Raw genomic sequence first — 23,024 nt, 5'->3', positions numbered from 1 at the left:
TTATTTTCTTGAGGAGTTTTTTAATCATGAATTGATGTTGGATTTTATCAAATGCTTTATCTCCATCTATTGAAATGACTGTGTGATTTTTGTTCCTGCTGCTGCTTATGTGGTGTATTACATTTATTGATTTGTGTATGTTTTAACCATCCCTGCATTCCTGGAAAAGGAATCCTACTTTGTCATGATGATCTTTTTGATGACCTTCTGCATTTTGTTTGCCAGTATCTTAGTGAGGAGTTTTACATCTATGTTCATTAAAGAGACATCTGTAGTTCTCCTTTTTGGTTGGGTCCTCTTCTGGTTTTGGAATCAGGCTAATGCTTACTTCCAGGAATAGCTTTGGGAGTACTCCTTCCCTTTCTATTTCATTAAAGAGTTTGAGGTGTTTTGGTGTTAGATCTTCTCTAAAGTTATTATAGAATTAATCAGTGAATCTATCTGGACCTGTGCCTTTCTTAGTTGGTAGTTTTTAAATTATTTCTTCAATTTCATTGACTGATTTGGCTTATTCAGGATTTTTATATCTTCTTGGTCCAGCTTTGGTAGTTCATATATATCTCAAAATCTATCCATTTTTTCTGAATTTTCCATTTTATTAGGGTACAGATTCTCAAAGCAGTTACTAATGATCTGAGTTTCAGCAAAATTGATTGTGAGTTCACCTTTTTCATATCTAATTGCATGGATTTGGGTCTTTTCTTTCCTAGTTTTGGTAACATTGGTTAAGAGTTGGCTAGTTGGTTTATTCTTTTAATGAATCAACTCTTTGATTCACTGATTCTTTGCACTGTTTTTCTAGTCTCAATTTCATTAATTTCTGCTCTGATCTTTATAATGTCCTTCCTCATACTACCTCTGGATTTGGACTATTGTTTTTCTAGGACCTTGTAATGCATTGTTAGGTTATTTGAGCTCACTCTGTTTTTCACTGGTATAAACTTCCCTCTTAGGACTGCTTTCGTTGTGTCCCACAGGTTCCAGTATGTTATACTGCCATTATTGCTTGATTGTAGGAATTTCTTCCTTAATTTCATCTGTGAACCACTGATTATTCAAGAGGGTATTGCTTAATTTCTATGTGTTGGCATAGTTTCTGTGATTTCTTTTGCCACTGATTTCTAATTTCACTGCACTATGATCTGATAATATGAATGGAATAATTTCAATTTTTTTGCATTTACTTAAGCATGCTTTATGGGCTAGTATGTGGTCTATTTTGAAGAAAGTCCCATGGTGCTACTGAGAAGAATGTGTATTCTGTTGTTGTTGGATGAACATTCATAGATATCTATTAAGTCCACTTGTTCAAAGGTTTTGTTCAATTCTGATAATTCTTTGATGGGGGGGGCGGCTCTGGTTGATCTATTTGTCTTTTGGGTTTTTTTGGTACCGGGAATCAAACTTGGGACCTTGCACTTGCGAGGCAGGCAGCAGAACCAGAGCTAAATCCCTGGCCCATGGCTGATCTATTTGTGACAGTGGGATATTGAGTCTTCTGAAAGCTCCGGGATCATTTTGGCTATTACTTCCATTATCTGGTTAGTTATACCTTCTATAATCCTATTTTGATTGGCATTGCATTAAATTATATATATTATTTTTGGTAATATGGCCATTTTCATAATATTCATTTGCCAGAAATAGGGGATGTCTTTCCATTTTCTGATGTCCTCACTGATCTCTTTTATCTTTCTCCAGGATACTGTAGTTTTCTGTTACTGAGATCTTTCATTCTGTTGGTTAATTCCTAGGTGATTAATTTTTTAAATTGTGAATGGGATTGTTTTCCTAATTTCTTTCTCATTGATGTACAGGAATGCTACTGATTTTGGTGTACTGATTTTGTATTCTGCTACATTGCTAAATTTGTTCTAAGTGTCTCTCAGTGGAGTTTCTGGGTGTCATGTTAAAGGACCACATCATCTACAAATAAAGATACTTTGACTTCTTCCTTTCCTATATGTATCCTATTTATTTTTCTCTTGCCTGATTGCTCTGGCTAAAGTTTCAAGTACTACGTTAACAGGAGTGGTAAGAGTGGACACCTTTGTCTTGTTCTTGATTATTCTCACTAATTTTAACTAATAACAATGTGACTTCTGTACCTCACTGTTATTAAAAATCTTAATTTAACATTTTATAAAGGCAATTCAAGATTTGATTCTGTTTATAATTTATTTTAATGCCTAACTATAAAGCCTATTGTGGGAAAAAAAGATACATCATGAGTTTATGTAGAACCAAACAGAAGAAATACATTACCACATCAATGATTAGTTTCTAAATTCATTAGTTCCTTTAGTTAGAACCAGATAACATAATCTGCAAACCCACTTAACTGCAAGTATAAAATAAGTGAAGAATATCAGTCTTAATCCCTTTGTGCTTGCTCACTTACATAAAATGTGACATTCAACATGGACATGTGGACTGCCTAGAGCTCCTGGTATCGATCCTTGTAACAAATATAGTGAAGGTCAATTTGTGGGGGTTTTTTTTCTTTAAATAAGAAATATTCCTTAAACGGGAATTTATAAAGAAGTTTCAACTTCATCCATAAGACTATGCATTATTATAGACCTCAAAACGTCACTCTTGGAGTATTAGTTTAAAAAAAGAGGGCTAAATACAGGCAGCAACATTTCTGAAAAAAGAAATGAAAAATATAAAGAAAAGTTTGTGGGGCTGGGGGTAAAGCTCACTGGTAGAGTGCATGCTTAGCACGCACAGGACTCTGGGTTTCATTGCTACCAAAACAAAAACAGAAACAGGTTTATGATTAAAAAAAGAAGAAACAGGGCCAGGGATTTAGCTCAGTGGTTCCACTGCCTGCCTCACAAGCACAAGGTCCTGACTTCAATCCCCAGCACCAAAAATTAATGAAGAAGAAAGAAGAAAGAAGAAAGAAGAAGAAGATGACAAAGAAGAAACAGCCAAGAAGGTGGGAGAAAAAAAACCAGGAGAAAAATATCAGACCAGAATGTGCAAATAGACTAAGGAAAGAAAACCCCACTCAGATCTGGCAATTAGGAAATCACTGGTCACATCAAAAAGCAAAGTCAACTCCAACAGTGGAGACAGAAGCCAGACTGCACAGACTGGATTGGAATAACAGGTGAAGAAATTTAAAAAGCAATGTTCAGCAACTGTTTCAAGAGACTCAATGATAGCATTATGAAACAGAACATATAGTACAATCTCACTTTGATATAAAAACTTTTTATAACAATATATATTGTGTGTAGAAATGCTAACAGTAGTTATACCTCTTAGTAGTGGGTCAGATCTTTCCTGACCATTGTTTCTAAGCATGTGGTCTCCCATCATTCCTCTTTCTCTCTTCATTTCCCCCAATCCAACATAGATTGCCCCACCATTATTCTCTATCACCAGCATTATATTTTGTGATCTGTGTAGTACTTTCTCAAAGTATAAGTGATTTTTTATTTACTTGCTTGTTTCCTTTTTCCCAACACTATATTATAAATTTATATTTGTTTCACTTACCATTCTATACTATACCCAGCACAGAGCCTAAGCATTTAATAAACTGCATGAATACTCACTGCATGAACAAATGAATATTGTGGAAAAGACACTAAGGACACACAAGCCACTAACAATGTCTTATATATTTTATATACATTCAAAATAATATAAAAAGGTAAGTTGTAAAGTATATTTTCTTGTTTGTATAACATTGACTTTCTAAAATTTGATTCTAGATATATCTATCTTTCTTGAAACATACTACTTAGAAAAATTGGCCATTAAGGGAGTTATATGTCTTACATTTATCAGTTGTATGACCTTTAGTAACTTTCTTACTTTCATACTTCTGTTTCCTCATTTGTAAAATGGAAGAGCAACATTATCTTTCTCAAAGGAATGTTGTAAGATTTAAATTAAATAACTTATGTAAGCTTGTGGCATGCTATTTGGCACATCAGACAATAAATAATTGCAACTACTACTATTATAAACATCTTACATTTAAAAAACCAGTAAGAATTAAAATTTGAACTATGCCATTCAAAGTTTTTAAATCAATGTAAATTTTAGGACTCTGGGCTGTATCTTTTGGTGTCCTTGCTTAGTATAAGTCTGAGGATAGGGAGATGGGAGACAGAAGGCAGAACCAATATGTGCAGATATAATTTACTATTAGAAAAGTTGCCAAAGCACAGAATAGTAGTCCTCTTTGCCATCCCTCTGAGGGGTATGGAGGGAGTACTGGAAAGTGATGATGAAGCAAGAAAAGGGGAGGCAGAGAAAGAAAGAAAGCATATCAACCCAGGCTCTATGAGGTATCTAAGGTTTATTCTCCATCTCAAGAAAGATAGGACTTTGTCAGACAATAATGGGAGAAAATGAACAAACCTAGAAGAGTTAGTTGCCTCACATCCTACTGGGAGGATCAGCTGGGACGTCAGCAAAACTGATTGCCTCACTCCCACAGTTAGTTCCAAAGGTTCTCTGAAATCCTAGATCAAAAGTGCAGTGAATACCAGCACTTGGGAGGCTGAGGATCATTGTGAGCTGGAGGCTAGTCTGTGCTACACTGTGAGTTCAAGGCTAGCCTAAACTACATAGCAAGACTCAGTTTCAAAAAAGAAGAAGAAAAAGAAAAAGATTGCAGTGAAAATACACCACCAACAAAAGAAGAAGCATGGCAGGGAAGGAAGCAATATAAAAACTAGAGAAAAATTATATCATTACTAATATTTCACTATACAGTTCATAATCATTTGTTTTTATTCAGATTATTTTATCTTTAAAACAATCTAGTAAGAAAAACATCTGAATCAAATTAATGATATCTATAATACGAGTGAATAGATTCAGAACTTGGTTTAGAACATTTAGCTAGCTACATGTGAAGATGGAATTTGAATTCAGATTTTCTAATTCTAAAGTCCACCCATCTGTTTCTATACCACACAGCCTCTCAAATTTAAAAGAATATATCATCATTATTACCTCTTATCCATTACAGGCACCCAGTATTTTCTTCTGTCTTTTTTCCCCTTATCAGATCAATTACTGATGGATAATATTTACTCTCATAAACATCACTTATGTCTACCTTCTATTAAATGACAAAAAAAATAACATCTATTTGTGATAAGAATTTTATAAGACCAGAACTACAAAAAATTATTCCTTAAGGAAAAGGTGCTATTTTCATCAGTATACTTTATTTTATCATTATTTAGCAAAGTGGTAATTATTCAGCAGCAATGTGGGACAATCAGGCTAGTATGGGCCATCATCCTAGCACTTTCAACAGGAAATGTGCCCTGGAACTTTGGAAAATTGGAAAAATAGATTTATAAATTATCTTTTATAACACGTCTATTTATAACTGGAAAAGATATAGATAAAACTGATTTCTTTATGCTTCACCTGGACAAAGGGGACTTTTATACAATTTTATATTTGAATTTACTTAAAAAAGAATCAAGCAAACAAAAAACAGCAAATTTTATTTCCCTAAATTTAGAAATGATATATGGGAAAATAGTAATATGCTTCCAAAGACCAGTTTAATAGAAATAGAAAAGCTTTTTAAATCCATATAAAAATTCTGGACTGGGCATGGTGGCACACACCTGTAACCCCAGCCCTTGGGAGGCTGAGCCAGGAAGATTGCCAGGAGTTTGAGGCCAGCCTGGGTTAGTTACAACATAGTAGTAGTGAGTTTAAGGCCAGCCTGAACTATATAGCAAGACTCTGTTTCAAAAAAATTCTGCCCACCTCCTTTCTGTACCATTATTTTTCTTGTTCCTCTTTAATTTCACCCTTCAGTTGGCTTCTTGCTGTTCACCTATAAAACACTTCAAATTCTCATATTCTAACAAACACTTTCTACAATGTAGAATTTTAAAAGCTGATTTCTGATAAATGGTACGATTAAATTTTTTTCATACAACCTATAAAAATAACAATATACTTCTACACGATTTAAGATATCACTTGACAAAATCTACTAATCACACTTTCTAAAGCACTTATCATTATTTAAATTTAAAATATTCTTTTTTATTAGTACATGTTTGTAGTACCTAATGTTTATATTCCTTGTGAGGAATAGTACATGTACATAATAAATCTTAATTCCTTTTTTTAATCCCCTTTCTTTTCCCTCCCTCCTCCCTCCACCCACTTATTGATCCCCTTCCTTTTAACACATCTGCAATATACAATATTTACATTCCTTGTGTGGAGTTGGCACATACACATAACATACCTTAATTCCTTTTTTTATTCCCTTTCCCTCCCTTCCCTCTTCCCTCCTATCTTTTCATCCCTTGCCCCTTTTAGAAAGTTCTGCTTCTCTATTTCCTATCATCTATCTTTTACTTTGCTCTTTATACTTTGGGTTTTTCACAGAAGCCATTCAGTATTTAAGCTGTGGGTCTGGTTTACTTAACATTATGGTCTCAAGGTGTATCTATTTTCCTACAAATGACTCAAATTTTTCTTTATGGCAGTGTAGTCCTACATTGTGTGTAAATACCACATCTTCATCCATTCATCTGTTGATGGACATATGGGCACATCCAAGATTTAGCTATTATGAATTGTGCTGCTATAAACATGAGTATGCATGTATCACTATAAAATGATGTCCTTACTCTTTCAGAAAGATACCTAGAAGGGGGATAGCTGGGTCAAATGGAATTTCTAGTTTTAGTTTTTGAAGAATGTCCACACAGATTTCCAAAGTGGTTGAGTTTACATTCCGACCAATAATGTAGGATTCTTTTTTCTCCACAGCCTCACTAGCATTTCTTATTATTTGATTTCTTAATGCCATTCTTTTTGGGGTAAGATGAAATCTCAGTGTTGTTTTAATTTGCATTTCTCTATGGCCAGTGATATTGAGCATTTCTTCATATATTTATTGGCCATTTATACTTCTATGAAGTATCTATTCATTTCAGTTGCCCATTTTTTTTAATTAGGTCTTTTATTTTGTGTGGTCTAATTTTTTTTTGAGCTCTTTATATATTCTAGGTATTTGTCCTCTAAGGAATAGCTGATAAAAAATTTTTTCAATTCTGTAAGTTGTATTTTCACTCTGTTGGTTCTTTCTTTTTCTGTGCAGAAGCTTTTTAGTTTGATATGATCCCATTTGTTGATTCTCTATAGCATTTCCTGCGCAATCAGCATTCTGTTCAGAATGGCCTTGCCTATGCCTGTGACTTCAAGAGTTTTACCTATTTTGTCTTCCAGCAGGTTAAGTGTTTCAGTTTTAACATTTAGTTCTTTGATCCATTTTGATTTTAGTTTAGTACATGGTGGAAGGTATGGGTCTATATGAATACAAGCTTCTTCTGCATATGGATAGCCAGTTTTCCCAGCATCATTTATTAAAGAGGCTATCTTTCTTCCACTGAATGTATTTGGCCCCTCTGTCAAAGATCAAATAGTTAAAAACGCTTGGGGTTGTTTCTGCATCCTCTATTCTGTTCCAATGACTCTCATGTCTGTGTGCCAATACCATGCTGGTTTTATCACAGTAGTTTTGTAATATAACTTCAAATCCAGGACCTCCTGCTTTGCTCTTTTGTTTTTGTTTTTTGAAACAGGGTCTTGCTGTTTAGTTCAGAGTGGCCTCAACCTCCTAGTTATCCTCTTGCCTCAACCTTCCCAGTATTGGAATTACAGGTGCGGATCACCACACCCAGCTTCTGCTTTGCTTCCCCAGCCCCCCCACCCCCACCCCATACCAGGGATCGAACTCAGGACACTGCACTTGTGAGCCAGGTGGCGGCACCACTGAGCTAAATCCCCCCCCACCCCCCACCCCCCGGCTTTGCTTTTTATCCAGGATTGTTTTTGCTATTCTGGGTCTCTTCCGATGCCATATAAATTTTAGGATTGTTTCTTCCAGTTCTGAGAAGAATGCTATTGGAATTTTTATTGGGATTGCATGAAATCCATATACCAATTTTGGATATATGTCCATTTTGATAATACTGGTTCCACCTATCCAGGAATAAGGTATTATCTTTCCATTTTCTGATGTCCTCTTCAATTTCTTTTCAGAGTGCTGTAGTTTTCCTTATAAAGGTCTTACATTTCCTTAGGTTAATTCCTAAGTATTTAATTTTTATTGATACTATTGTAAATGGTATTTTTGTCCTAATTTCTTTTTCAGAGGATTTATATTAGTATACGAGGAAGGCTACTGATTTTTGTGTGTTGATTTTTGTATCCTGCTGCATTACTGAATTTGGTTATTAATTCTAAGTCTTTTGGTGGATTTTTGGGGGCTGTCTATGTAAAGGATCATGTCATCTGCAAATAATGATAATGTCACTTCTTCCTTTCCTATATGTAGCCCTTTTCGTTTTCTTGTCTAATTGTTCCTGCTAATATTTTGAATACTATGTTAAAGAAGAGTGATGATAGTGACATTCTTGTCCTGTTCCTGATTTTAGAGGGAAAGTTTTCCCCCATGATACGATGTTGACAGGTCTGTCATAATTGGTTTTTTATCAGATTGAGATAAAGTCCTTCTATACCTATTTTTTCAGTATTTCTATCATGAACAGATGTTGGATTTTGTCAAAGGCTTTTTCTGCATCTATTGACATGATCATTTTTTTGAAGATTTATTTTAAGATTGTATAACACATACATTGTTTATCACAGTGATCTCAACAATGAAACTAAAATTTCAATGGTAGTAATGATATGGGCTTAAGAATACAGAGATTCCCCTTCAAAGGAGCTCTGCGCCTGCAGATTAGACAAGAGCAAGGTTCACCTCTCAAGCTGAAAAAATTTATGGACAAGAAGTTATCACTGAAATTAAATGGTGGCAGACATGTCTAAAGAATGTTGCAAAGATTTGATCCATTTATGAATCGTGTGATAGATGAATGCGTGAAGATGGCAACTAGTGGGCAACAGAACAATATTGGAATAGTGGTAATATGTGGAAATTATCATCAAATTGAAAGCCTTGGAATAAGTTTAAATAATGATTAACTGTTCAGCAGAGATACCCCTCTTCAAAGCTCCAGTTTCACTATGACTTAAAATTGGGTCATATACATTTTCATATTAAATCTTTTGTTAAATAAACTTTTGTGAGTTTATTTAGTCAAAAAAAAAAAAGAAATACCTATGAATTAAGTCTGCCATATAAAAAGGTACTTATATATTCATCTTGAGCTTTAAAGATGTATGGAAAAAGCTAAAGGCACCAAGAAAATGGGGAAAAGTTGTAGTAATCTTATGTACATTCTTCCTTATAACTACATCTGACATTTATGTATGAGATCCTGAACCCTGACAGAAACTTGGTATACATATGCTTCCCAAAGTTGCTTATTTGTAACTTTTGAATTAGTGATAAAAAACAACAATATTGGTTAGAAGGATAAAAATTTAAGTATTTATAATATTAAATATTTTTAAATGACTTATAAAACAAGTGACATTTCATATGACTTCCTTACTGAGCATAAAGATCACAAATATCATTAATACATAATTTTAAAATCTACATATTATTCAAAACAAAAATAATATCTTTTTCCCAGCAATCACTAGAGACTTATAGCAGCTATTCAAATGAATTCAAAACCAGGCTAATCTGTCTAGCATGCAAAACTTTCAGTGAAAACTAAGATCATTTGGAAGCTTTATTTTACTTCTTTGAGTTACTGACATAACCATATTACTAGTGAAATGTTTATTCAAAGCAATCCAGATTAGAATACTGGGTGTTGCATTCCTAGTGTCCAGGTCAAAGAACAGCAAGTTAATCCTAAAATCATTCATTCAGGGTCAAGGGTTTAGTTTAGTGGCGCTGTGCCTGCCTGGCAAGTACAACATCCTGAGTTTGATTCCCAGTACTGGAAAACAAAAACAAAAATAAAAATAAAATCACTCATTCAAAGTTATTGGAGCATAAATACATCTCAAATATATAAATCACTGGATACTTATTAAAATGATTATTAGGGCTGGGGATTTAGCTCAGTGGTTTCGTCGCCTGCTGCGCAAGCGCAAGGACCCGAGTTTGATCCCTGGTACCAAAAAAAAAAAAAAAAGCTTATTAAAAAAATAAGGTTATAATAAAATAGTATATTCTATTTTGAAAATAATTGTTACAAAAATCATATATTAATATACTCTTAATATCAAAAATAGCAATTGGATTTACCCACTGCTTTGGATTATTCTGACCTTCTTTTCAAAGCAAAAAGAATCTAGTGTTATCAGTCTATCTTTATTAACTAAATGAACTTTGTATCTAGGTCCCTAAAGACCAAGGTCTTCAAATAACCTAAACAAGTACTCAATAAATAAGGATAAAGCTAGGGCTCAGGAATACAGTTCAGTAGCTGTCATGGTTTGAATCAAAAATGTTCCCCAAGCCAGGCATGGTGACATGCACCTATAACCTCAGAACTCGGGAAGCTGAAGCAGGAGTTGCCAGGAGTTCAAGGCCAGCCTAGGCTACATAGTGAGTTCAAGGCCAGCCTCAACTACCTAGCAAGACCATGACTCAAAAAACAAGTATGTTCCCCCAAAGGCTCATGAGTTGAGAAGTGCGGCTTTTGAAAGCTGACGAGATCATGGGGTGCTAACCTCATCACTGCTAAGTTCATAAGTGAATGTGCTGTTACAGTAGGAGGCAATGTCTATTTCCAAGAAGTAGGCCCCTGGAGGGGATATACCTCTGAAGGATGTTTCTTTCCTCTGGCTCTCCACACGCTCTCTGTTAAGGTTAGCAGCTTTCCTCTGCCACGTTCCCCATCATGATGTTTCTGCCTCAAAGCCAGCCCACCAAGGATTGAAACCTCTGAAACTATGAGCCAGAATAAGACTTTTCTCCTATAAATTGACTTTTTCAGGTATTTGTTCACAACGATGAGAATCTGATTAATATACTGTAAAATAAATATATAAATAAATTAAGATGCCCAGGCCTAGGAAAGGAAAGGAAAGGAAAAAGAGGAAGGAAAGAAGAGAGTGACAGAGAAAAATATTGTAGGAAAAATAAAGCAAAATAGCTAGAATATGCATTCAGTAAATAGTTCAAGAATAAAAATATTCTGTGTAAGGCCCTCAGTTCAATCCCTAATTCTCAAGAAAAATAAAAGAATAAAAATATTATATATAAGTTTAAAAAATGGTAAATATCTGTAAAATTATTGCTACCCCATAACTAACAATGAATTAGTTTATGTGTGTATTTACTGTACTATTCTTTTGACTTGTCTATGGGTTTAAAAATCTTAAAATAAATAATAAAAAGCCAATGCAGGCTTACCAACAGCTCAAGAATAAAAAAATGAGCCAGACCAATACAGGGATGGAAGTGATAAGGAGAAAATTCTAGGAATGGGAAATGGCATGTTCAAAGGCTTAGAGGGAAGAGATGGCCTACTGCCAGAAATCACAAGTAATTCAGTATGCCTAAGAAATTACATATGTGGAGGAAGGGAGAAATTGTGGAGTTATTAAGATTAGAGATGTAGGAATTCAAATGAATTTAAAAGAATTTAAAGGAACTTATAAATCTATTAAAGGATTAAGGAAGGTGGATTGCAACATGACAAAAAAAAAGTCAGAAATAATTTAAACAAAGGAATGATACAATCAGATTTATCCTTTAGAAAGACCACAGACTATAGCACAGAGAGTTTATTGAAGAAGTACAAGTCTAGAAGAGACCAGTTTGGAAACTTAAAAGAAACCAGGTGAAGTGACACTAAAACTGAACTCTAATGGTAGAGGAAAAGGAGAAAACCAGGTAAGATTCCAGATCTTAGCTAGGCATAGTGGTGACTGCCTATATTCCCAGCTACTTGGGAGGCTGAGGTAAGAGGGTCATAAATTGGAAGCTATTGTATAAGTCTCCTACCAAAAGTCCTTCGTAGGACTAAAATCACTCACCTTCAGAATCAACATTTCTAAAATTCACATCTGATTAAGTTACTCCTATCAAGTCTAAAAAACACTTCATCTTAGAATACCACAATCTGGCCCCAATCTGCTCCTCAGTTTAATCAAATTGTAAAAAGGCATTAAAAATAACCAGGGCATGAATTTTCTTAACATAATTATGACTTCAAATTTTTAGTTCTTTCACTCTATTGAAGAAAAACATGACGTGTCACAACAGTCATACACAAATACACAGTCCTTGAACTTCCCTTTTGTAAAAAAATTAGCTATTTGAATATAAAATTCTCCAAATCTATAGAAGTTCTCTCTATGTAATCTATGGAAACTTCCCTCCATTATCTAAAACTGTCTAAAATTCTTTTTTAAAATCTGCTGCAGTAAGAAAAATACCTACCAATACCACCACAAGACTTATTCTGAATATTGTTTCTAACTAGTCTATCCTCCAGTTACCCTATGAAAAATCTTACTAAATAACTAGAGTTCTATCTACTTCTACTCTTATGATCATGAAGGAAAGCTGACCAGTTAACAAAATTGTGAAAGATTACATTTTTTTCCCATTCACTTCATATATTTTAATTGACTGGACTCTAAATACTAAATCATAAACTGTGGACAACTGGACATATAGAAAAATCAAAGTGACTCTTTGCATTAAAATGTTGAAAAGGGAGGGCAGGGGAAGGGGGAAAAATAAGAACCAAGAGATTATGTAAAGGAGTGAATTTCCAATGATGAATGTCATTATATTGTATACCTAAAATGTACCAATAAAATTAAATTTTTTTTTTAAATGTTGAAAATAGGGCCGGGGATTTAGCTCAGTGGTTCTAGCACCTGCCTTGCAAGCGCAAGGTCTGGAGTTTGATCCCCAGTACCAAAAAAAAAAAAAAATGTTGAAAGTAATAAAAAAAGAAACTATTCTAGAAAGAGATGAGAGTTTTACAAATTATAGATAGGTTTAAAACCACTATTTCTAGCCAGGAATGGTGCCACATGCCTGTAATCCCAGCCCTCAGGGCTGAAGCAGAACTGCCATGAGTCCAAGCCCAGCCTGAGCTACACAGTAAATTCAAGGCCAACCTGAATTACGCAGAGAGACCCTGTCTCAAAACAAGAACAATAACATAACTCCCAAACCCCTATTTCTTTAAATCCTCCCATTTAAAGAACAATTACCACGGTAGAAAAACTCTTCAAATACAAAAGAAGTCATACCTTCTGTATAAAGACAAAATGAATTAGTTTACTTTGGAAAAGCCTTAACACTTTTTAGAGAAGTAAATCACTTCCCAAAAAGAACACCAAAAGTATATATTTCCATTTTTCTCAAGTGGCATATTTTGAAAACAGGTAACTTTTTCTTGATAACTTAATTTGATCACCGTAATAGTTATTATAATAGGGATAGCCTCAAGTGCTACCTAAGGAAGTCAGTTTCACATATTAAGAACCTTCACATTATAGTGATATACTAGCTAGTTTTTCTACTAATGTATAATAGATGGAGACAGATAAATACGTAGGATTTCTCTGTTCCCTAGAGGCTGTGATCACTCACAATTCTCCACTTTGCCATTTCTATATTCCTGCCTTTGACAACATCTATATTCCTAACTTGATTCTTGTGAAAATAAGTAACTCTTGTTCAGTATATTATTGTTTATATAGTATTTTTATATACTTAACTCACTAATTCTTACAATAACCTTGTAATACAGAATTATCACTATTTTATAGATGAAAAAACAAAGTCAGAAAGATTGAATAACTTCTCTAAGATCATATGAATAGTAAATAGCAAAAGTAACCTCCCACTTTTAATCATCTTTCATCACCAAATAAGTCTGTTAAAAACATTAAGTTAAAAGTGACACCTATAGGGGAAAAAAGATAATATTTGTGTATAAACTTTGAATTTTTCTGGACACTCACAACATACTTACACACATATATTAATAAAAATATAGCTTGTTTTTTTTCTTGGCAGTTGAAGCAGCTGGGGATAAAAATCACTTCCAGCTAAATTAGGTACTATTACGTTTATTTCTAATATCAAAAAACGATGTAACAATAACCAAAAATTTAAAATATAATAGTAGTTAAAATGTGTGATAATATAAGGCTGTCATTTTAAGAAAAAAAGGGGGTGGCAGGATGTAATTCAGTGGTAAAATACTTACCAAGCATTTGTGAGGCCCTGGGGTTAATCCTCACCACCCAAAAAATTAAAAAAATAAAAAATATTTTTCTGCAGATTTGAAGACAACTAAACAGACTAAACAATAGCTACAGGATGTAACAGATTTCTTTTTAACTTTCCCCTCAACTACCTTCACCTGGCAAAGAAGAGTCAATAGAGGATAAAGTATTAATCTAACCTACCAAACAGCACTCACTAAGTATTTCCCTCCCATTAGGGATCAAGAATAGAAGTTCAGGACCTTGACAAAATCATACAAACCATAGGTTTATAACAATACTACTGACATTTCGAATCAGATAATTAATTCTTCCTTGTGTGTGAGTGTAGTATGTCTTGTACATTGTACAATATTTTCCAATATTCCTGGCTAGATGCCAATAGCACTCCCCCTTTAGTTGTGACAATCAAAATGTCTCCAGGAAGCCAAAATCATCCTTTGAGAACCATTGTTTTAGATGTTAGGGCCCTGGATCTTTAAAAAAGGAGGACTCCAAACAGTCTTATTAATTATAATTTTGTTTCTAAAATTTGGATTTTTTTTTTTTTTAATGGTACTGGGGATCGAACTCGGGTCCTTGTGCTTGCAAGGCAGGCAGTGGAACCACTGAACTAAATCTCCGGCTAAAATTTGGATTTTTAAAAATATGATGGTAGGGCCAGGGATTTAGCTCAGTGGTTCTGCCCCCTGCCTCGCAAGCACAAGGTCCCAAGTTAAAGAAGATATCGTTGTTTAACTTTAAGTTAAAGCATTTTTTAGAAGTCTTTAAAACATGCGTACCTTTAGTCACCTACTTGTCCTCAAAGTGGGAGAAATGTCTAGTTTTTTCACAGCTCTGTTAGCAAAAGGCCAACTATGAACAGTTATCAAAAAATACAGTGAATGTTTAAATTTTAAAAATTTATTACAGTAAGACTCATTACCACTAATCTCCTTCAAAATACTCCCCTTCCAGACACACTTATCCCATCGTTCTTGCCACTTTTATCTTATATGAAAATAAAACAAATTTCATAACAAAATAATAAGAATAATATACTGTGTATCACTACCTTCAAAGTAGTTACTCAGAGTACAAGACATAGTCAAAAAAGATTTTTACAAAAAAGAAACAGATAGGGCCAGGGATTTAGCTCAGTGGTTTCGCTGCCTGCTGTGCAAGCACAAGGACCTGAGTTCGATCCCCAGTACTAAAAAAAAAAAGAAAGAAACAGATAATAGCACAAAATTCTTTTCAATGAACTAGGAAAAACAACTAGTAGTATAATGAGTTAGCATATATATTAAAATACTTTTAAAATAGTAGAGTAATTCAGGGAATTATGTGAACTCTCCTATTTATCTTCTATTTTGCTCTTTGTGTGTGTGTATATATATAACTTATAAATATTATGTAAGAGAAACTATGCAATATTTAAGCTTGTATGTCTGACTTAGTTGACTTGACGTTATGCTCTCAAATTGCATCCATTTACCTATGAGTGCCTCAAGTTTATCCACCATTCTTGCCACTTTGTGAAGCACTTCTGGAAGTCCTCTTTTGTGAGTGTTTTAGTTGCACTATCAAGGCTCCCTGGATGTCCTGAATTCAACTCTACCTTTCATGGTCATTCTGACTTTGGGAAAGAGTCAGAAATCACAAGGTGCCAGATCCAGTGAATAAGGTAGATGAGGGCACACAGTAATAATCTTTTATGAGTATGCCTTTCTGTGGCTGGTACTCGTCAATATCATTCATTGTTTTTGGGCTCTGCCACTGAGCTACATCCCCAGGCCCCGCTCACCATATTTTTTAACACACCTTTTAAATACACTCATGAAAGAAAACTTCCAGAAATGCTTCAGAAAAATGGCAAGAATGATGGAATAAGTGTGTTTGACTTGGGGGGGGGGGGGGCTTGAGGAGAATTAATGGCAATGTTTCTTTTACTGTAATAAATGTTTAAACATTCACCATACATTTCAATCACACCTGTACATATATATGTAGAAGAACTTAAACAATTCAAACATCTAAACCATCCTGACACTCCCAACATTCCCCCTTTTTTTTGTTTCACATGCCACACTGTGGTTCTCAATGCATGAATCCTGGAGATTCAGGCTTCTACCCTTCAGATTTCTTCATCTGGTTCCTGCTATTTGTAAGGCAAGCAGGAATAAGCTGATTACCTTTTAAAATCCTTTCCAACCTGATAATTCTGATACATCTCCCATTTTTACTTACTGACACGCCCCCCCCCCCGCGCAGCTGACCAAACTACTTCTTGAGGTCACTGAAGCCATTCAGACCTTTTTTCTCTCTTCAAACTTTGTATTTATGCTGACACAATTATATTCCAGTTGTTTATACCTTTTAATACCAATGATCAGTTACTCCCTGATCCAAATAAAATATTTTAAACATGTAAGCTGATTTTAAAGGACTAATTTCTCAAGAAGCTTTGAAAGGCCATTTATATGAGAGGCCCGTATCAGAAAAATATTGAGATAGAAAGCAGATATTAGTAGTTGCCTAGAACTGGGGATGGGTGTGGGAGAATGAGGAGTAACTGCTAATGGGCTCAATGGTTCGTTGTGGTTTTTTTTGGTGGGGGCAATGAAACATATTAAAATCAGATTATGGTGATGGCCATACAACTTAGTAAACATACTAAAAACCATTGAATTGCACAGTTTTAATGAGTGTACTTTATGGTATATTAATTATAACTCAATAAAACTGGTTTTCAAAAGCTAAGAGCAAGAAAACGGAATTTTAATCAACTTTATTGATAGGATAAGGGGTATGATTAAGAGCAAATTCTGCAGTTTGCCATTTCATGGGTTATGTAAGGTTTGATTTGAATTCTGACATAAAAACTTAATATCTTATCCAGAAAGAAATGTTAACTTTTCCAGGAAAAAAAATATGCAAATTTAATCTTTTCCTAGCAAACTTTGGATAATTTTACCAGTCATACTTTTGCAAACTACTTCAGAAAGCCAAATGCTGTAACAATATCTCCACAAGAACAAAATACATGAATATCAATAATAAAACATGAACAGCCTTTACAATTTGAGAACAGTGACAGTGTAATAATCCTAAACAGAATATAATTTTAAAATAGCCAAAACCCAAAGTTGCAAACATCTCCCAAATCACAACAATTATACATATTGAATATTTTTACCCAAACCATCATGAAGGATAAAGATCGCTATAAACCATCAATATCCCTTTCTAGGAAATCAAACTCTGTAATATTGTATTATACAATCCAACATTCCATCTGTTCCATCCTGCTTAGAAACCATTTAGGCTCTCGGGATACTTTTCCAATCAAAACTCCCCAACACTTACAAAAGTGAATGTACATCAAAATCTGGACCTTGAGTTATCATAATAATATATTTCTCTCTATACGACAATTCATCATATCACTTCCCCAGTAAATGTTTACTGTTAAAACTGCCCTAAGTTTGACAAATCAGAAATAGAGCCAATTAGAAACAAAAACACTAACAACTTAATCTTTCAAAAGAGATGCCTCTATAAAGGCCAAAAAATAAAGCTGGTTAAAAGGAATTTTTTTGAAAAACACTTATTTTACAACTTTGGACAGCTAAAATTCTTTTTAAAAAACCATCCTAAACTTAACACATTGACAAACCAAGTGGCTAATTATAATGGTCAGGAAAAAGTTCCCAACAACAACGAGAAGGCAAGGATGGCCCTGCCTTTGGAGCTACCCGGAGACAGAAGGAAGCACAGCTGAAGAAAATTAATCATTGAACCAATTATTGTTAAGTAAATTGCCAAACGGCAAAACACCGAATTATTCTTTGGGTTACACACACACACACACACACACACACACACACGAAGGTTAATTACTCCAGTGGGTTACACACACACACACACACACACACGCACACGAAGGTTAATTATTCCAGTGGGTTCCACGGGAGGCTAAGGGCCCGACTGCAAGAAGAGGAAAAGTTTGAGGTCGGCGCCTAAGAGGAGTGACGGAAGTTCCAGGGCCGGGACCGCGGAGGGGGTGAGAAGTGCTAGAGTGGAGTCGGCAGCAGCTGACGGGCAGTGGGGAGCACAGCTGCCAACCGCGACACCAGAGGGAGAGTGACAAGGCAGAGGAACAGCGGAGAGGGGAACAGGAGCTTAGGGGCCGGCCGCTCGAGACCGAAACTCCGTCTGCTCGGGGCCAGGGAGCGGACCCAGGGGGTGGGCTCTCCTTCCCTCGCCGCCGAGGTCCGGGTGAGAGGAGCCGCGCGCCCAAGGGCAGCTGGCTGGCCCGACGCCTACCTGCGGGTCTGGGCAGCCGCCCCAGAGTGAGGCCTAGTGCATCGCCGCCGCCTCCAGCCCTCCGCGTAGCGCCGAGGCTGCTGCTCCGCGGCCGCCGCCGCCTCAAGCCCGGCCAGGCCCGAGCCCGGCTTCCTGCCTCCGCCCAGCGCCGGCTGGCCTGTCGGCCGGGGAGCACAGGGCCGCCCTCTGAGCCCAGCTCTGCTCCGGGGTGAGAGGCGGCAGCGGCGGCTCCCTCACGTCTCTCCCGGGTGTCCTGTCAGCCAGCAGTTTCCCCCGGGTCCGCAGCGCCGCCTCCGCCGCTGCTGCCACCGCCTCTCCCACATCCCCAGCCTCCGGGGGAGCCGCCGCCGCCGCTGCCGCCGCGCCGCGACCACTGTCCCTAGCGTTTTTGCTCCCTGCTCCACTATTTCCCCACACCCTGCCGGCCAGGCCCGGCTGGGTCCGGGGAGATTGTACTGAGGCCGCCGAGAGGCCGCCGCAGCCCCCAGCCCACAATCCACCGCGCGGCTCTGCCGGGGCGGGAGGGCCGCGGCCCTGGCCTGGGGTGAGCACCGCCGCCTTGGGAGAGGAGCTTCGGCGGGCCGCGGCGCGCTGCCGGCACAGCCGGCGTTCCCCCGGGGGTAGAAGCACCCCGCGCGGTTCCCCTGCGCCTCCTGTAATAGTCCAGCACGCAAAAACAGAAATCCTCGCTGATTTCCGTCGTCCCCCACCCCGAGTTGTCCTGAGGCGCCGTCTTCCGCATTCTGCGGGTCTGGGACTAGATTCTTCAGCGTGGCCCTGGCCCACCCCGCACACCAACAGACTCCAAACGTCCCTAAGTCACCCCAACACCTCTTAAAACAGATATTTCTGTAAGATTCCACTTCTCCTTTCACCCCCTCAAAGTAACGCTGTTCACTTTCCTGATTAATGCATTTTAAAGGTGAAAAGGTCACCCCCACCCACCCCTACAACAACCCACTGGACTCTGAAAATAATGTATGTCTATTGAAACCTTGTCAAGTCTTATCCAAGTTTCAGGCCTTCCTCCTGGGCACCTATCACATTTCCCTGATGTTGAAATCAGTTACCCCTCTTTTTTTTCTTTTTTTTGGTACAGGGATCGAACTCGGGACTTTGCGCTTGCGAGGCAAGCGGCAGAACCACTGAGCTAAATCCCCGGCCCAAGAATGAGATTCTTGGAAGTATGTGTGTTTATTATTAATAAACTTAATTGTGATTCTTAATATTCCAATTCATCTCAGTTTGAGAGTTTGCAATCTTAACACTAATAAAGTGCAATTCATAAAAAAGGAATGTCTTAGAATTTTTTCAAAGGTTTTCAATCAATCATTTGAGTGCTTATGTCTTAATTTTAGCAAGATTTTATTCCATTTTGAAACTGTGTTTGCCTAAAAATAAGTTTCAAGCATTTAGAAGGTATTCAGTATGTTTTAACAAATCAAAAGTGAAAATAACTCCTAACAGTTGGAAACTGGGGGAAAAAATTGGTGCAAGTTTCACTTTCAAGAAGTCATTTTGAAAAACTGCAAATACAACTCTTTGTGAGAGAATTTACCCACCAAAGAGGTAAAGTTGGAGGAAGGGAAAGACAAAGAGGAAAACAACAAAAATAGTTGAGAAGAAGGCATATATTATATTTTTAAATACAATTCCCTAAAATTCTATAAAAATCCTAAAATTTAACTATAAAACAACAACGAAGCCGGGAATGGTTGTGTGCACCTATAAGCCTAACTACTACACAGATTGAGGTAGGAGGATTGCAAATTTGAGGGCAGCTTGGACAATTTAGCAAGAATCTGTCCCAAAATAAAAAGGTCTTGAGGGTATAGCTCAATGGTAAAGAGCTTGCCTAACATGAACAAGATCCTGCAAATGAATAAATAAGACAGCAAACCAAATAAAAAATAAAATAACAAAGATGTCTTCCTATATTCCATATTTTTTATAAAACTAAATGAGTTTACATAGAAGTGGACTAGAGTGGTAGTTATCAAAGGGTAGGGAATGGGAGATGGCAAATAGGGAGATGATCAAAGGCACAGTTTCAGTTAAAAGGAATAAATTCCAGTGTTCTGTTGCACAGCACAGTAACTATAGTTACTATAGTTAATAATAATATGTATTTCCAAATTGCCAAAAGGGCAGACTATATTCTCATCCTTTGAAAAAGCTGAAGTGATGGACATGGTAATCAGTTGATTTAATTACCCTACTCTCTGTACATATATCTGAATAGCACAGTATATCCCATAAATTTATACAATTATTTGTCAATGAAATTTTTTTAAAATTAAAAACAGATGAATTTTATAATAATGAAAGAATTAACCAAATTTACTCTAAGGCTAAAAAAAAATATTTTCACTTTATGACTAGAATCAGTTCACACATTATACTAAGAAATGGATTTAACAGTTTTCTATATTTTGAATCTACATCAGGAAGCCAACAACAGTTTAAAAGCTGCCTTAATCCTGGCTTTGGCCTTTTCAAAAATACTCCACTCTGTTCCAAAAAAGATTCCAATTTGTTCTAGTTTGCACATGGATTAATTTATAGCCATTGGGTGGCTCCTGGTCACTAGAGCAAGTCAAACAGGTTTGCTTCCTCATTATCCATCTGTTGATAACATACCATAAGAAGAAAATATACATTGAGTATTGTGCTTAATTCTTCAAGGGAGATAGCACAGTGTTTACTTTTACCTTTCCATAGAACAAGTCTTAATCTTGAAAAGTAAATACTAATCAGGTTTGAAAAGAAAGAGAGAGAAAGAAAAGAAATTAGACAATTTCATTTAAAGGTAAAAAATTCACATTATTAGGTTTATTTGCTATCTCTTGAATCATTTTGAATCATTTAAATATTAGAAAGAAATGTCAAATTAGAAATAAATGTATATAGATCAGTATATTATCAGTGCTCATTTCCAGAAATCATAGATGACAGAAAATTAAGACAATTTGATAGAAGGTTCTGTCATTGACGCGAAAGAGCAAATATTAAGAAAATACTTAACTACCATATTATTAGCAGTGCTCTTGACATATTTACTATATATTCATAGCTAGGTGTGATGGTGCATGCCTATAATCCCAGCACTCTGGGAAGCTGAGGCAGAAGAACTGCAAGTTTGAGGCCAGGCTGGGCAACTTACTGACTTAGCAAACCGTAATCTGAAAATATAAAATAAAAAAGGGGCTGAGATGTAGCTCAGTGCAAAGGCCCTGGGTTCAATCCCTGGTACCATACCTCACACACACAAGAAAGAAAAGAAACTATACATTCAGGGCCATGGATTTAGCTCAGTGGTTCTGCCGCCTGCCTCACAAGTACAAGGTCCTGAGTTCTATCCCTGGTACCAAAAAGAAAAAGAAGAAACTATATATTCATGTATCAATATAAATACACACAGGAAAGGAGGTGCTGGTATAAGGAACAAACAGGAAAATTATTTTGCAATTTAGAAAAATATGAGTACTAGCCCCTTTTATTTTGCAATAGTAAACCTGAGTTTATCAAATGGAAATTCCTTCAAGTTCTCTAACCTATTCTTCAGCCAAGTATTTATAATTAGATTGTGTGTTTAGTATAAATAAATTATCTTTGGTAAGCAAAACCACGTGTACTTATAAACTGAAAGTATTATGCAGGTAGTTATTTCATCAGGGTTTGGATTTTTGATCCAATGTCTTGAATTATTTTCTCTACCATATTTGGGCCATTTTTAAATGTTACAATGCCTAAGGGCCGGGATTTAGCTCAGTGGTTTCGCCACCTGCTGCATAAGCGCAAGGACCCGAGTTTGATCCCTGGTACCAAAAAAAAAAAAAAAAATGTTACAATGCCTAAACATAATTTATAACAGTATGACTCTAATCTGAAACTATATTTTGATGTTTCCTCATATTCAATATAGAATTATCTTTTTTTTTTTTGGTACCAGGGATCGAACTTGGGTCCTTGCACTACAGGATTATCTTAATGTAGAAAATTTTCCAATTTACATAGAGTATGGTGTAAGATGTTAAAACTAAATGTGAGTATAAGCACCACTAAGAATTGTACAATATTTCACTTGATAACAACCTACTCAATAATTACAAGTTTTCAATATACCATCTGTTTGTCTCTTCTGTATCAGCTGTTTTTCTATTTTGGAAGCAATTATTTAACTCTTACATTTCTCTGTTTCCATTCTCTGACTCTAACATTCAAAATTTCCATTATGATTATCATAAAAATACCAGCTACCATTTAATAAGAATTGAGTGCACTCCAAGCATAGGGAAAACCCAGGTAGTATAGTATTTTAGTTTTGAAACAGGACAGAAGGGCCCAACTCCCCAAATGGTACTTTTATTACATGTCTGCCCTAAATGTCTTGAGCCAACTCAGCTGTACCAGGCATTCATGGCCACTACATTAAGATATTTCCTTTGACAGTAGTGTCACCCAGAGTGGGGGCTGGAGTGCCACCAACTCCATGGCAACCATGCCAGCAGGAGTGCATCCCTGAGCCTGGCCAGGTGCCATCAAGCCTCTGTGGAGGATGTCCAGGAAGC

General features: G+C 36.3%; 1 protein-coding gene and 1 pseudogene across 14 annotated transcripts in view; one reads left to right on the top strand and one right to left on the bottom strand.

The window, feature by feature from the left end:
• Vps54 (VPS54 subunit of GARP complex) overlaps positions 1-23,024 on the bottom strand; it is a 203,874-nt gene that overhangs the window by 136,448 nt on the left and 44,402 nt on the right. For 3 of the 14 annotated variants that reach the window (XM_087216331.1, XM_013074026.3, XM_004849983.3), the window contains exon 1: positions 18,454-18,946. The exons of the other annotated variants lie outside the window; for them this stretch is intronic. The gene's annotated coding sequence lies outside the window, so the exon portion shown is untranslated. Of the gene's footprint in view, positions 1-18,453; positions 18,947-23,024 lie in introns of those variants that run through there. 14 annotated transcript variants of the gene reach the window in all.
• Positions 8,797-8,989, top strand: LOC110350281 (small nuclear ribonucleoprotein G pseudogene; annotated as a pseudogene).

The sequence above is a fragment of the Heterocephalus glaber genome, unplaced genomic scaffold (assembly GCF_053883595.1).
Source record: "Heterocephalus glaber isolate CG9 unplaced genomic scaffold, H.glaber_assembly_v1.0 deba00001457, whole genome shotgun sequence".
Lineage (NCBI taxonomy): Eukaryota > Metazoa > Chordata > Mammalia > Rodentia > Bathyergidae > Heterocephalus > Heterocephalus glaber.
The sequence above is the reverse complement of the archived record's forward strand: the minus strand, read 5'-3'. Positions and strand labels throughout refer to the sequence as shown.